This window comes from Nerophis lumbriciformis, linkage group LG02, assembly GCF_033978685.3.
Source record: "Nerophis lumbriciformis linkage group LG02, RoL_Nlum_v2.1, whole genome shotgun sequence".
In the NCBI taxonomy this organism is placed as follows: Eukaryota; Metazoa; Chordata; class Actinopteri; order Syngnathiformes; family Syngnathidae; genus Nerophis; species Nerophis lumbriciformis.
In genome coordinates this window covers 1,863,852-1,877,702 of record NC_084549.2, presented here as the reverse complement: position 1 = coordinate 1,877,702, position 13,851 = coordinate 1,863,852, and the positions used below count along the sequence as shown (strand labels likewise).

Below are 13,851 nucleotides of genomic sequence, written 5' to 3'. Positions count from 1 at the left end.
AAGACGCCGCACCGATCCGCCTGTCGATCTCACGATCCACTCTTCCCCCACTCGTGAACAAGACTCCGAGGTACTTGAACTCCTCCACTTGGGGCAAGATCTCCTCCCCAACCCGGAGATGGCACTCCACCCTTTTCCGGGCGAGAACCATGGACTCGGACTTGGAGGTGCTGATTCTCATCCCAGTCGCTTCACACTCAGCTGCGAACCGATCCAGTGAGAGCTGAAGATCCTGGCCAGATGAAGCCATCAGGACCACATCATCTGCAAAAAGCAGAGACCTAATCCTGCAGCCACCAAACCAGATCCCCTCAACGCCTTGACTGCGCCTAGAAATTCTGTCCATAAAAGTTATGAACAGAATCGGTGACAAAGGGCAGCCTTGGCGGAGTCCAACCCTCACTGGAAACGTGTCCGACCTACTACCGGCAATGCGGACCAAGCTCTGGCACTGATCATACAGGGAGCGGACTGCCACAATCAGACAGTCCGATACCCCGTACTCTCTGAGCACTCCCCACAGGACTTCCCGAGGGACACGGTCGAATGCCTTCTCCAAGTCCACAAAACACATGTAGACTGGTTGGGCAAACTCCCATGCACCCTCAAGGACCCTGCCGAGAGTATAGAGCTGGTCAACAGTTCCACGACCAGGACGAAAACCACACTGTTCCTCCTGAATCCGAGGTTGGACTATCCGGCGTAGCCTCCTCTCCAGTACACCTGAATAGACCTTACCGGGAAGGCTGAGGAGTGTGATCCCACGATAGTTAGAACACACCCTCCGGTTCCCCTTCTTAAAGAGAGGAACCACCACCCCGGTCTGCCAATCCAGAGGTACCGCCCCCGATGTCCACGCGATGCTGCAGAGTCTTGTCAACCAAGACAGCCCCACAGCATCCAGTGCCTTAAGGAACTCCGGGCGAATCTCATCCACCCCCGGGGCCTTGCCACCGAGGAGCTTTTTAACTACCTCAGCAACCTCAGCCCCAGAAATAGGAGAGCCCACCACAGACTCCCCAGGCACTGCTTCCTCATAGGAAGATGTGTTGGTGGGATTGAGGAGGTCTTCGAAGTATTCCCTCCACCGATCCACAACATCCGCAGTCGAGGTCAGCAGAACACCATCCTCACCATACACGGTGTTGATAGTGCACTGCTTCCCCTTCCTGAGGCGGCGGATGGTGGACCAGAATTGCTTCGAAGCCGTCCGGAAGTCGTTTTCCATGGCCTCACCGAACTCCTCCCATGTCCGAGTTTTTGCCTCTGCGACCGCTGAAGCCGCACACCGCTTGGCCTGTCGGTACTTGTCCGCTGCCTCAGGAGTCCTATGAGCCAAAAGAACCCGATAGGACTCCTTCTTCAGCTTGACGGCATCCCTCACCGCCGGTGTCCACCAACGGGTTCTAGGATTACCGCCACGACAAGCACCAACTACCTTGCGGCCACAGCTCCAATCAGCCGCCTCGACAATAGAGGCGCGGAACATGGTCCATTCGGACTCAATGTCCAGCACCTCCCTCGTGACATGTTCAAAGTTCTTCCGACCAACCAATCAGAAATATTTTTTTCTATTATTCTATATAAATTAAAGACATTTATTTTGTATGCCTTTTTTAATTTGATTCACCCTTTTTAGAGTGTTTTCATGTATGTTTCTGCATAAATGGCAGATGCGCCACATACACCCAGAAATAAACACACTCACACTGGGTCGGTGTGACCCCTGGGATTCACGCCTGCTCGGCTTGATAATTACTTTTTTTTTTTCCCCCCACCCGTCTTCCCCAGTCCTACACTTAACCACCTGCCGGTCTGATGTCACATGCACAGATAACTAGAATGGACCCAAATGTATTTACCCCCTAAATAAATAGTTATTTGAAACTGTCACTCTCAGCTTTTTAGAGCCGCCATCCAGGCCAGCCTCTTACTTTTACACCCAGAAAAAGCCTCTTAATGTGGGGGGTTGAAGCCCCCGTGGGCCCCCTGCTGCAGGTTGTGTTGGTAGTCACCCCTCTTCAGTTTTAGTGCTCATGCATGCTGGGGGAGGATGGAGGAGGAAGGGGGTGTTAGGGGTGTGTGCAAACCCCCTATGTCCAAACATTGGAGGAGGAAGGGGGTGTCAGGGGTGTGTGCAAACCCCCTATGTCCAAACATTTTCCAGCGAGGGCCACGTAGAGAAAAATAGAAGGTTACAAGGGCCACTTTTATACATTTTGTATATAAAAAATACTCAAAAGCAAAACAATGTAGGTGAACATATGCTAACATTTGAAAAACACTTCTCCATCTCAGCTTTGTGTTATAGATCAGTGTTTTTCAACCACTGTGCCGCGGATGATCTAATTCCACCTAATATTTTTTGCAAACTAGTAATTATAGTCTGCAAATGATGTGTTGTTGTTGAGTGTCGGTGCCGTCTAGAGCTCGGCAGAGTAACCGTGTAATACTCTTCCATGTCAGTAGGTGGCAGCAGGTAGCTAATTGCTTTGTAGATGTCGGAAACAGTGGGAGGCAGGGTGCAGGTAAAAAGGTGTCTAACCCTAGGGTTAGGGTTAGGGTTAGGGTTAGAGTAATTGTGTAATACTCTTCCATATCAGTAGGTGGCAGCAGGTAGCTAATTGCTTTGTAGATGTCGGAAACAGTGGGAGGCAGCGTGCAGGTAAAAAGGTGTCTAACCCTAGGGTTAGGGTTAGGGTTAGGGTTAGGGTTAGAGTAACCGTGTAATGTTCTTCCATATCAGTAGGTGGCAACAGGTAGCTAATTGCTTTATAGATGTCGGAAACAGTAGGAGGCAGGGTGCAGGTAAAAATGTATCTAACCCTAACCCTAGCCCTAGGGTTAGGTTTGGGGTTAGGGTTAGGGTTAGGGTTAGGGTTAGAGTAATCGTGTAATACACTTCCATATCAGTAGGTGGCAGCAGGTGGCTATTTGCTTTGTAGATGTCGGAAACAGTGGGAGGCAGGTTGGAGGTAAAAAGGTGTCTAACCCTAGGGTTAGGGTTAGGGTTAGGATCAGAGTAATTGTGTAATACTCTTCCATATCAGTAGGTGGCAGCAGTTAGCTAATTGCTTTGTGGATGTTGGAAAGAGTGGGAGGCAGCGTGCAGGTAAAAAGGTGTCTAACCCTAGGGTTAGGGTTAGGGTTAGAGTAACCGTGTAATATTCTTCCATATCAGTAGCTGGCAACAGGTAGCTAATTGCTTTGTAGATGTCGGAAACAGTGTGAGGCAGGGTGCAGGTAAAAAGGTATCTAACCTAGGGTTAGGGTTAGCGCTAGGGTTAGGGTTAGGGTTAGGGTTAGGGTTCGGGTTAAAGTAACAGTGTAATATTCTTCCATATCAGTAGGTGGCAGCAGATAGCTAATTGCTTTGTGGATGTCGGAAACAGTGGGAGGCAGTGTGCAGGTAAAAAGGTGTCTAACCCTAGGGTTAGGGTTAAGGTTAAGGTTAGGGTTAGAATAACCGTGTAATACACTTCCATATCAGTAGGTGGCAGCAGGTAGCTAATTGCTTTGTAGATGTCGGAAACAGTGGGAGGCAGTGTGCAGGTAAAAAAGTGTCTAACCCTAGGGTTAGGGTTAGGGTAAGGGTTAGAGTAACCGTGTAATACTCTTTCATATCCGTAGGTGGCAGCAGGTAGCTAATTGCTTTGTAGATGTCGGAAACAGTGGGAGGCAGCGTGTAGGTAAAAAGGTGTCTAACCCTAGGGTTAGGGTTATGGTTAGGGTTAAGGTTAGGGTTAGAGTAACTGTGTAATATTCTTCCATATCAGTAGGTGGCAGCATTTAGCTAATTGCTTTGTAGATGTCGGAAACAGTGGGAGGCAGGGTGTAGGTAAAAAGGTGTCTAACCCTAGGGTTAGGGTTAGGGTTAGGGCTAGGGTTAGGGTTAGAGTAACCCTGTAATATTTTTCCATATCAGTAGGTGGCAACAGGCAGCTAATTGCTTTATAGATGTCGGAAACAGTAGGAGGCAGGGTGCAGGTAAAAATGTAGCTAACCCTAACCCTAGCCCTAGGGTTAGGTTTGGGGTTAGGGTTAGGGTTAGGGTTAGAGTAACCCTGTAATATTTTTCCATATCAGTAGGTGGCAACAGGCAGCTAATTGCTTTATAGATGTCGGAAACAGTAGGAGGCAGGGTGCAGGTAAAAAGGTATCTAACCCTAGCCCTAGGCTTAGGTTTGGGGTTAGGGTTAGGGTTAGGGTTAGAGTAATTGTGTAATACTCTTCCATATCAGTAGGTGGCAGCAGGTAGCTAATTGCTTTGTCGATGTCGGAAACAGTGTGAGGCAGGGTGCAGGTAAAAAGGTATCTAACCTAGGGTTAGGGTTAGCGCTAGGGTTAGGGTTAGGGTTAGGGTTAGGGTTAGGGTTCGGGTTAAAGTAACAGTGTAATATTCTTCCATATCAGTAGGTGGCAGCAGATAGCTAATTGCTTTGTAGATGTCAGAAACAGTGGGAGGCAGTGTGCAGGTAAAAAGGTGTCTAACCCTAGGGTTAGGGTTAGGGTAAGGGTTAGAGTAACCGTGTAATACTCTTTCATATCAGTAGGTGGCAGCAGGTAGCTAATTGCTTTGTAGATGTCGGAAACAGTGGGAGGCAGCGTGTAGGTAAAAAGGTGTCTAACCCTAGGGTTAGGGTTATGGTTAGGGTTAAGGTTAGGGTTAGAGTAACTGTGTAATATTCTTCCATATCAGTAGGTGGCAACAGGTAGCTAATTGCTTTGTAAATGTCTGAAACAGTGGGAGGCAGTGTGCAGGTAAAAATGTATCTAACCCTAACCCTAACCCTAACCCTAGGGTTAGGTTTGGGGTTAGGGTTAGGGTTAAGGTTAAGGTTAGGGTTAGAATGACCGTGTAATACACTTCCATATCAGTAGGTGGCAGCATTTAGCTAATTGCTTTGTAGATGTCGGAAACAGTGGGAGGCAGGGTGTAGGTAAAAAGGTGTCTAACCCTAGGGTTAGGGTTAGGGTTAGGGCTAGGGTTAGGGTTAGAGTAACCCTGTAATATTTTTCCATATCAGTAGGTGGCAACAGGCAGCTAATTGCTTTATAGATGTCGGAAACTGTAGGAGGCAGGGTGCAGGTAAAAAGGTATCTAACCCTAGCCCTAGGCTTAGGTTTGGGGTTAGGGTTAGGGTTAGGGTTAGAGTAATTGTGTAATACTCTTCCATATCAGTAGGTGGCAGCAGGTAGCTAATTGCTTTGTAGATGTCGGAAACAGTAGGAGGGAGTGTGCAGGTAAAAAGGTGTCTAACCCTAGGGTTAGGGTTAGGGTTAGGGTTAGAGTAACCGTGTAATATTCTTCCATATCAGTAGGTGGCAACAGGTAGCTAATTGCTTTATAGATGTCGGAAACAGTAGGAGGCAGGGTGCAGGTAAAAATGTAGCTAACCCTAACCCTAGCCCTAGGGTTAGGTTTGGGGTTAGGGTTAGGGTTAGGGTTAGGGTTAGAGTAATCGTGTAATACACTTCCATATCAGTAGGTGGCAGCAGGTGGCTAATTGCTTTGTAGATGTCGGAAACAGTGGGAGGCAGGGTGAAGGTAAAAAGTTATCTAACCCTAGGGTTAGGGTTAGGGTTAGGATCAGAGTAATTGTGTAATACTCTTCCATATCAGTAGGTGGCAGCAGGTAGCTAATTGCTTTGTAGATGTCGGAAACAATGGGAGGCAAGGTGCAGGTAAAAATGTATCTAACCCTAACCCTAGGGTTAGGTTTGGGGTTAGGGTTAGGGTTAAGGTTAGGGTTAGAGTAACCGTGTAATATTCTTACATATCAGTAGCTGGCAACAGGTAGCTAATTGCTTTGTCGTTGTCGGAAACAGTGTGAGGCAGGGTGCAAGTAAAAAGGTATCTAACCTAGGGTTAGGGTTAGCGCTAGGGTTAGGGTTAGGGTTAGGGTTAGGGTTAGGGTCAGAGTAACAGTGTAATATTCTTCCATATAAGTAGGTGGCAGCAGATAGCTAATTGCTTTGTAAATGTTGGAAACAGTGGGAGGCAGGGTGCAGGTAAAAAGGTGTCTAACCCTAGGGTTAGGGTTGCGGTTAGGGTTAGAGTAGCCCTGTAATATTTTTCCATATCAGTAGTTGGCAACAGGCAGCTAATTGCTTTGTAAATGTCTGAAACAGTGGGAGGCAGTGTGCAGGTAAAAAGGTGTCTCACCCTATGGTTCGGGTTAGTGTTAAGGTTAGGGTTAGAGTAACCCTGTAATATTTTTCCATATCAGTAGGTGGCAGCAGGTAGCTAATTGCTTTGTAAATGTCGGAAACAGTGGGAGGCAGGGTGCAGGTAAAAAGGTGTCTAACCCTAGGGTTAGGGTCAGTGTTATTGTTAGGGTTAGGGTTAGGGTTAGGGTAACAGTGTAATATTTTTCCATGTCAGTAGGTGGCAACAGGCAGCTAATTGCTTTGTAAATGTCTGAAACAGTGGGAGGCAGGGTGCAGGTAAAAAGGTGTCTAACCCTAGGGTTAGGGTTAGGGTTAGGGTTAGGGTAACAGTGTAATATTTTTCCATGTCAGTAGGTGGCAACAGGCAGCTAATTGCTTTGTAAATGTCTGAAACAGTGGGAGGCAGGGTGTAGGTAAAAATGTATCTAACCCTAACCCTAACCCTAACCCTAAGGTTAGGTTTGGGGTTAGGGTTAGGGTTAGGGTTAAGGTTAGGGTTAGGGTTAGGGTAACAGTGTAATATTTTTTCCATGTCAGTAGGTGGCAGCAGATAGCTAATTGCTTTGTAAATGTCGGAAACAGTGGGAGGCAGGGTGCAGGTAAAAAGGTGTCTAACCTAGGGTTAGGGTTAGCGCTAGGGTTAGGGTTAGGGTTAGGGTTAGAGTAACAGTGTAATATTCTTCCATATCAGTAGGTGGCAGCAGATAGCTAATTGCTTTGTAAATGTCGGAAACAGTGGGAGGCAGCGTGCAGGTAAAAAGGTGTCTAGCCCTAGGGTTAGGGTTAGGGTTAGGGTTAGGGTTAGAGTAGCCTTGTAATATTTTTCCATATCAGTAGATGGCAACAGGCAGCTAACTGCTTTGTAAATGCCTGAAACAGTGGGAGGCAGGGTGCAGGTAAAAATGTATCTAACCCTAACCCTAACCCTAGGGTTAGGTTTGGGGTTAGGGTTAAGGTTAAGGTTAGGGTTAAAATAACCGTGTAATACACTTCCATATCAGTAGGTGGCAGCAGGTAGCTAATTGCTTTGTAGATGTCGGAAACAGTGGGAGGCAGTGTGCAGGTAAAAAGGTGTCTAACCCTAGGGTTAGGGTTAGGGTTGGGGTTAGGTAACCGTGTAATATTCTTCCATATCAGTAGCTGGCAACAGGTAGCTAATTGCTTTGTCGATGTCGGAAACAGTGGGAGGCAGGTTGCAGGTAAAAATGTATCTAACCCTAACCGTAGGGTTAGGTTTGGGGTTAGGGTTAGGGTTATGGTTAGAGTAACCGTGTAATATTCTTCCATATCAGTAGGTGGCAGCAGGTAGCTAATTGCTTTGTAGATGTCGGAAACATTGGGAGGCAGGGTGGAGGTAAAAAGGTGTCTAACCCTAGGGTTAGGGTTAGGGTTAGGGTTAGGGTTAAGGTTAGGGTTAGATTAACCGTGTAATACACTTCCATATCAGTAGGTGGCAGCAGGTAGCTAATTGCTTTGTAGAAGTCGGAAACAGTGGGAGGCAGCATGTAGGTAAAAAGGTGTCTAACCCTATGGTTAGGGTTAGGGTTAGGGTTAAGGTTAGGGTTAGAGTAACTGTGTAATATTCTTCCATATCAGTAGTTGGCAACAGGTAGCTAATTGCTTTGTCGATGTCGGAAACAGTGGGAGGCAGGGTGCAGGTAAAAATTTATCTAACCTAGGGTTAGGGTTAGCGCTAGGGTTAGAGTTAGGGTTAGGGTTAGGGTTGGAGTAACAGTGTAATATTCTTCCATATCAGTAGGTGGCAGCAGATAGCTAATTGCTTTCTAAATGTCGGAAACAGTGGGAGGCAGGGTGCAGGTAAAAAGGTGTCTAACCCTAGGGTTAGGGTTAGGGTTAGGGTTAGGGTTAGGGTTAGAGTTAGGGTTAGAGTAACCCTGTAATATTCTTCCATATCAGTAGGTGGCAGCAGGTAGCTAATTACTTTGTAAATGTCGGAAACAGTGGGAGGCAGCGTGCAGGGAAAACGGTGTCTAACCCTAGGGTTAGGGTTAGGTTTAGGGTTAGGGTTAGAGTAGCTTTGTAATATTTTTCCATATCAGTAGATGGCAACAGGCAGCTAATTGCTTTGTAAATGTCTGAAACAGTGGGAGGCAGGGTGCAGGTAAAAATGTATCTAACCCTAACCCTAGGGTTAGGTTTGGGGTTAGGATTAGGGTTAAGGTTAAGGTTAGGGTTAGAATAACCGTGTAATACACTTCCATATCAGTAAGTGGCAGCAGGTAGATCATTTCTTCGTAGATGTCGGAAACAGTGGTAGGCAGGGTGCAGGTAAAAAGGTGTCTAACCCTAGGGTTAGGGTTAGGGTTGGGTAAGGGTTAGAGTAACCGTGTAATACTCTTTCATATCAGTAGGTGGCAGCAGGTAGCTAATTGCTTTGTAGATGTCGGAAACAGTGGGAGGCAGCGTGTATGTAAAAAGGTGTCTAACCCTAGGGTTAGGGTTAGGGTTAAGGTTAGGGTTAGGGTAACCGTGTAATATTCTTCCATATCAGTAGGTGGCAACAGGTAGGTAATTGCTTTGTCGATGTCGGAAACAGTGGGAGGCAGGGTGCAGGTAAAAATGTATCTAACCCTAACCCTAACCTTAGGGTTAGGTTTGGGGTTAGGGTTAGGGTTAGGGTTATGGTTAGAGTAACCGTATAATATTCTTCCATATCAGTAAGTGGCAGCAGGTAGCTAATTGCTTTGTAGATGTCGGAAACAGTGGGAGGCAGTGTGCAGGTAAAAATGTATCTAACCCTAACCCTAGGGTTAGGTTTGGGGTTAGGGTTAGGGTTAGGGTTATGGTTAGAGTAACCGTGTAATATTCTTCCATATCAGTAGGTGGCAGCAGGTAGCTAATTGCTTTGTAGATGTCTGAAACAGTGGGAGGCAGGGTGCAGGTAAGAAGGTGTCTAACCCTAGGGTTAGGGTTAGGGTTAGGGTTAGGGTTAGAGTAACCCTGTAATATTTTCCATGTCATTAGGTGGCAACAGGCAGCTATTTGCTTTGTAAATGTCGGAAACAGTGGGAGGCAGCGTGCAGGTAAAAAGGTGTCTAACCCTAGGGTTAGGGTCAGGTTTAGGGTTAGGGTTATGGTTGGGGTTAGAATAACCGTGTAATTTACTTCCATATCAGTAGTTGGCAGCAGGTAGCTAGTTGCTTTGTAGATGTCGGAAACAGTGGGAGGCAGGGTGCAGGTAAAAAGGTGTCTAACCCTAGGCTTAGGGTTAGGGTTAGGGTAAGGGTTAGATTAACCGTGTAATACTCTTCCATATCAGTAGGTGGCAGCAGGTAGCTAATTGCTTTGTAGTGGTCGGAAACAGTGGGAGGCAGCGTGTAGGTAAAAAGGTGACTAACCCTAGGGTTAGGGTTAGGATTAGGGTTAAGGTTAGGGTTAGAGTAACCCTGTAATATTCTTCCATATCAGTAGGTGGCAGCAGGTAGCTAATTGCTTTGGAAATGTCGGAAACAGTGGGAGGCAGCGTGCAGGTAAAAAGGTGTCTAACCCTAGGGTTAGGGTCAGGGTCAGGGTTAGGGTTAGGGTTGGGGTTAGAATAACCGTGTAATACTCTTCCATATCAGTAGGTGGCAGCAGGTAGTTAATTGCTTTGTAAATGTCGGAAACAATGAGAGGCAGGGTGCAGGTAAAAAGGTATCTAACCTAGGGTTAGGGTTAGGGTTTGGGTTAGGGTTAAGGTTAGGGTTAGAGTAACCGTGTAATACTCTTCCATATCAGTAGGTGGCAGCAGGTAGCTAATTGCTTTGTAGATGTCGGAAACAGTGGGAGGCAGTGTGCAGGTAAAAAAGTGTCTAACCCTAGGGTTAGGGTTAGGGTAAGGGTTAGAGTAACCGTGTAATACTCTTTCATATCCGTAGGTGGCAGCAGGTAGCTAATTGCTTTGTAGATGTCGGAAACAGTGGGAGGCAGCGTGTAGGTAAAAAGGTGTCTAACCCTAGGGTTAGGGTTATGGTTAGGGTTAAGGTTAGGGTTAGAGTAACTGTGTAATATTCTTCCATATCAGTAGGTGGCAACAGGTAGCTAATTGCTTTGTAAATGTCTGAAACAGTGGGAGGCAGTGTGCAGGTAAAAATGTATCTAACCCTAACCCTAACCCTAGGGTTAGGTTTGGGGTTAGGGTTAGGGTTAAGGTTAAGGTTAGGGTTAGAATGACCGTGTAATACACTTCCATATCAGTAGGTGGCAGCATTTAGCTAATTGCTTTGTAGATGTCGGAAACAGTGGGAGGCAGGGTGTAGGTAAAAAGGTGTCTAACCCTAGGGTTAGGGTTAGGGTTAGGGCTAGGGTTAGGGTTAGAGTAACCCTGTAATATTTTTCCATATCAGTAGGTGGCAACAGGCAGCTAATTGCTTTATAGATGTCGGAAACAGTAGGAGGCAGGGTGCAGGTAAAAAGGTATCTAACCCTAGCCCTAGGCTTAGGTTTGGGGTTAGGGTTAGGGTTAGGGTTAGAGTAATTGTGTAATACTCTTCCATATCAGTAGGTGGCAGCAGGTAGCTAATTGCTTTGTCGATGTCGGAAACAGTGTGAGGCAGGGTGCAGGTAAAAAGGTATCTAACCTAGGGTTAGGGTTAGCGCTAGGGTTAGGGTTAGGGTTAGGGTTCGGGTTAAAGTAACAGTGTAATATTCTTCCATATCAGTAGGTGGCAGCAGATAGCTAATTGCTTTGTAGATGTCGGAAACAGTGGGAGGCAGTGTGCAGGTAAAAAGGTGTCTAACCCTAGGGTTAGGGTTAAGGTTAGGGTTATAATAACCGTGTAATACACTTCCATATCAGTAGGTGGCAGCAGGTAGCTAATTGCTTTGTAGATGTCGGAAACAGTGGGAGGCAGTGTGCAGGTAAAAAGGTGTCTAACCCTAGGGTTAGGGTTAGGGTAAGGGTTAGAGTAACCGTGTAATACTCTTTCATATCAGTAGGTGGCAGCAGGTAGCTAATTGCTTTGTAAATGTCTGAAACAGTGGGAGGCAGTGTGCAGGTAAAAATGTATCTAACCCTAACCCTAACCCTAGGGTTAGGTTTGGGGTTAGGGTTAGGGTTAAGGTTAAGGTTAGGGTTAGAATGACCGTGTAATACACTTCCATATCAGTAGGTGGCAGCATTCAGCTAATTGCTTTGTAGATGTCGGAAACAGTGGGAGGCAGGGTGTAGGTAAAAAGGTGTCTAACCCTAGGGTTAGGGTTAGGGTTAGGGCTAGGGTTAGGGTTAGGGTAACCCTGTAATATTCTTCCATATCAGTAGGTGGCAACAGGCAGCTAATTGCTTTATAGATGTCGGAAACAGTAGGAGGCAGGGTGCAGGTAAAAAGGTATCTAACCCTAGCCCTAGGCTTAGGTTTGGGGTTAGGGTTAGGGTTAGGGTTAGAGTAATTGTGTAATACTCTTCCATATCAGTAGGTGGCAGCAGGTAGCTAATTGCTTTGTAGATTTCGGAAACAGTAGGAGGGAGTGTGCAGGTAAAAAGGTGTCTAACCCTAGGGTTAGGGTTAGGGTTAGGGTTAGAGTAACCGTGTAATATTCTTCCATATCAGTAGGTGGCAACAGGTAGCTAATTGCTTTATAGATGTCGGAAACAGTAGGAGGCAGGGTGCAGGTAAAAATGTAGCTAACCCTAACCCTAGCCCTAGGGTTAGGTTTGGGGTTAGGGTTAGGGTTAGGGTTAGGGTTAGGGTTAGAGTAATCGTGTAATACACTTCCATATCAGTAGGTGGCAGCAGGTGGCTAATTGCTTTGTAGATGTCGGAAACAGTGGGAGGCAGGTTGCAGGTAAAAAGGTATCTAACCCTAGGGTTAGGGTTAGGGTTAGGATCAGAGTAATTGTGTAATACTCTTCCATATCAGTAGGTGGCAGCAGTTAGCTAATTGCTTTGTGGATGTCGGAAAGAGTGGGAGGCAGTGTGCAGGTAAAAAGGTGTCTAACCCTAGGGTTAGGGTTAGGGTTAGAGTAACCGTGTAATATTATTCCATATCAGTAGGTGGCAACAGGTAGCTAATTGCTTTGTGGATGTCGGAAAGAGTGGGAGGCAGTGTGCAGGTAAAAAGGTGTCTAACCCTAGGGTTAGGGTTAGGGTTAGAGTAACCGTGTAATATTATTCCATATCAGTAGGTGGCAGCAGTTAGCTAATTGCTTTGTGGATGTCGGAAAGAGTGGGAGGCAGTGTGCAGGTAAAAAGGTGTCTAACCCTAGGGTTAGGGTTAGGGTTAGAGTAACCGTGTAATATTATTCCATATCAGTAGGTGGCAACAGGTAGCTAATTGCTTTGTAGATGTCGGAAACAATGGGAGGCAAGGTGCAGGTAAAAATGTATCTAACCCTAACCCTAGGGTTAGGTTTGGGGTTAGGGTTAGGGTTAAGGTTAGGGTTAGAGTAACCGTGTAATATTCTTCCATATCAGTAGCTGGCAACAGGTAGCTAATTGCTTTGTCGTTGTCGGAAACAGTGGGAGGCAGGGTGCAGGTAAAAAGGTGTCTAACCCTAGGGTTAGGGTTAGGGTTAGAGTAACCCTGTAATATTCTTACATATCAGTAGGTGGCAGCAGGTAGCTAATTGCTTTGTAAATGTCGGAAACAGTGGGAGGCAGGGTGCAAGTAAAAAGGTATCTAACCTAGGGTTAGGGTTAGCGCTAGGGTTAGGGTTAGGGTCAGAGTAACAGTGTAATATTCTTCCATATCAGTAGGTGGCAGCAGATAGCTAATTGCTTTGTAAATGTCGGAAACAGTGGGAGGCAGGGTGCAGGTAAAAAGGTGTCTAACCCTAGGGTTAGGGTTGGGGTTAGGGTTAGAGTAGCCCTGTAATATTTTTCCATATCAGTAGTTGGCAACAGGCAGCTAATTGCTTTGTAAATGTCTGAAACAGTGGGAGGCAGGGTGCAGGTAAAAAGGTGTCTAACCCTAGGGTTAGGGTTAGGGTTAGGGTTAGAGTAATTGTGTAATACTCTTCCATATCAGTAGGTGGCAGTAGGTAGCTAATTGCTTTGTAGATGTCGGAAACAGTGGGAGGGAGTGTGCAGGTAAAAAGGTGTCTAACCCTAGGGTTAGGGTTAGGGTTAGGGTTAGGGTTAGTGTAACCGTGTAATATTCTTCCATATCAGTAGCTGGCAACAGGTAGCTAATTGCTTTATAGATGTCGGAAACAGTAGGAGGCAGGGTGCAGGTAAAAATGTAGCTAACCCTAACCCTAGCCCTAGGGTTAGGTTTGGGGTTAGGGTTAGGGTTAGGGTTAGGGTTAGAGTAATCGTGTAATACACTTCCATATCAGTAGGTGGCAGCAGGTGGCTAATTGCTTTGTAGATGTCGGAAACAGTGGGAGGCAGGGTGCAGGTAAAAAGGTATCTAACCCTAGGGTTAGGGTTAGGGTTAGGATCAGAGTAATTGTGTAATACTCTTCCATATCAGTAGGTGGCAGCAGTTAGCTAATTGCTTTGTGGATGTCGGAAAGAGTGGGAGGCAGCGTGCAGGTAAAAAGGTGTCTAACCCTAGGGTTAGGGTTAGGGTTAGAGTAACCGTGTAATATTCTTCCATATCAGTAGGTGGCAACAGGTAGCTAATTGCTTTGTAGATGTCGGAAACAATGGGAGGCAACGTGCAGGTAAAAATGTATCTAACCCTAACCCTAGGGTTAGGTTTGGGGTTAGGGTTAGGGTTAAGGTTAGGGTTAGAGTA

At 46.2% G+C, this 13,851-nt stretch overlaps 1 protein-coding gene and 1 long non-coding RNA gene across 2 annotated transcripts in view; both read left to right on the top strand.

Moving 5' to 3' along the window:
- LOC133572380 (ankyrin-3-like) overlaps positions 1 to 13,851 on the top strand; it is a 367,012-nt gene that overhangs the window by 37,977 nt on the left and 315,184 nt on the right. The window lies entirely within an intron of this gene.
- LOC140679525 (uncharacterized) lies at positions 8,210 to 12,680 on the top strand. The gene is made up of 3 exons (XR_012050923.1): positions 8,210 to 8,411; positions 10,060 to 10,143; positions 12,545 to 12,680. It is a non-coding gene; the product is annotated as an uncharacterized lncRNA (long non-coding RNA).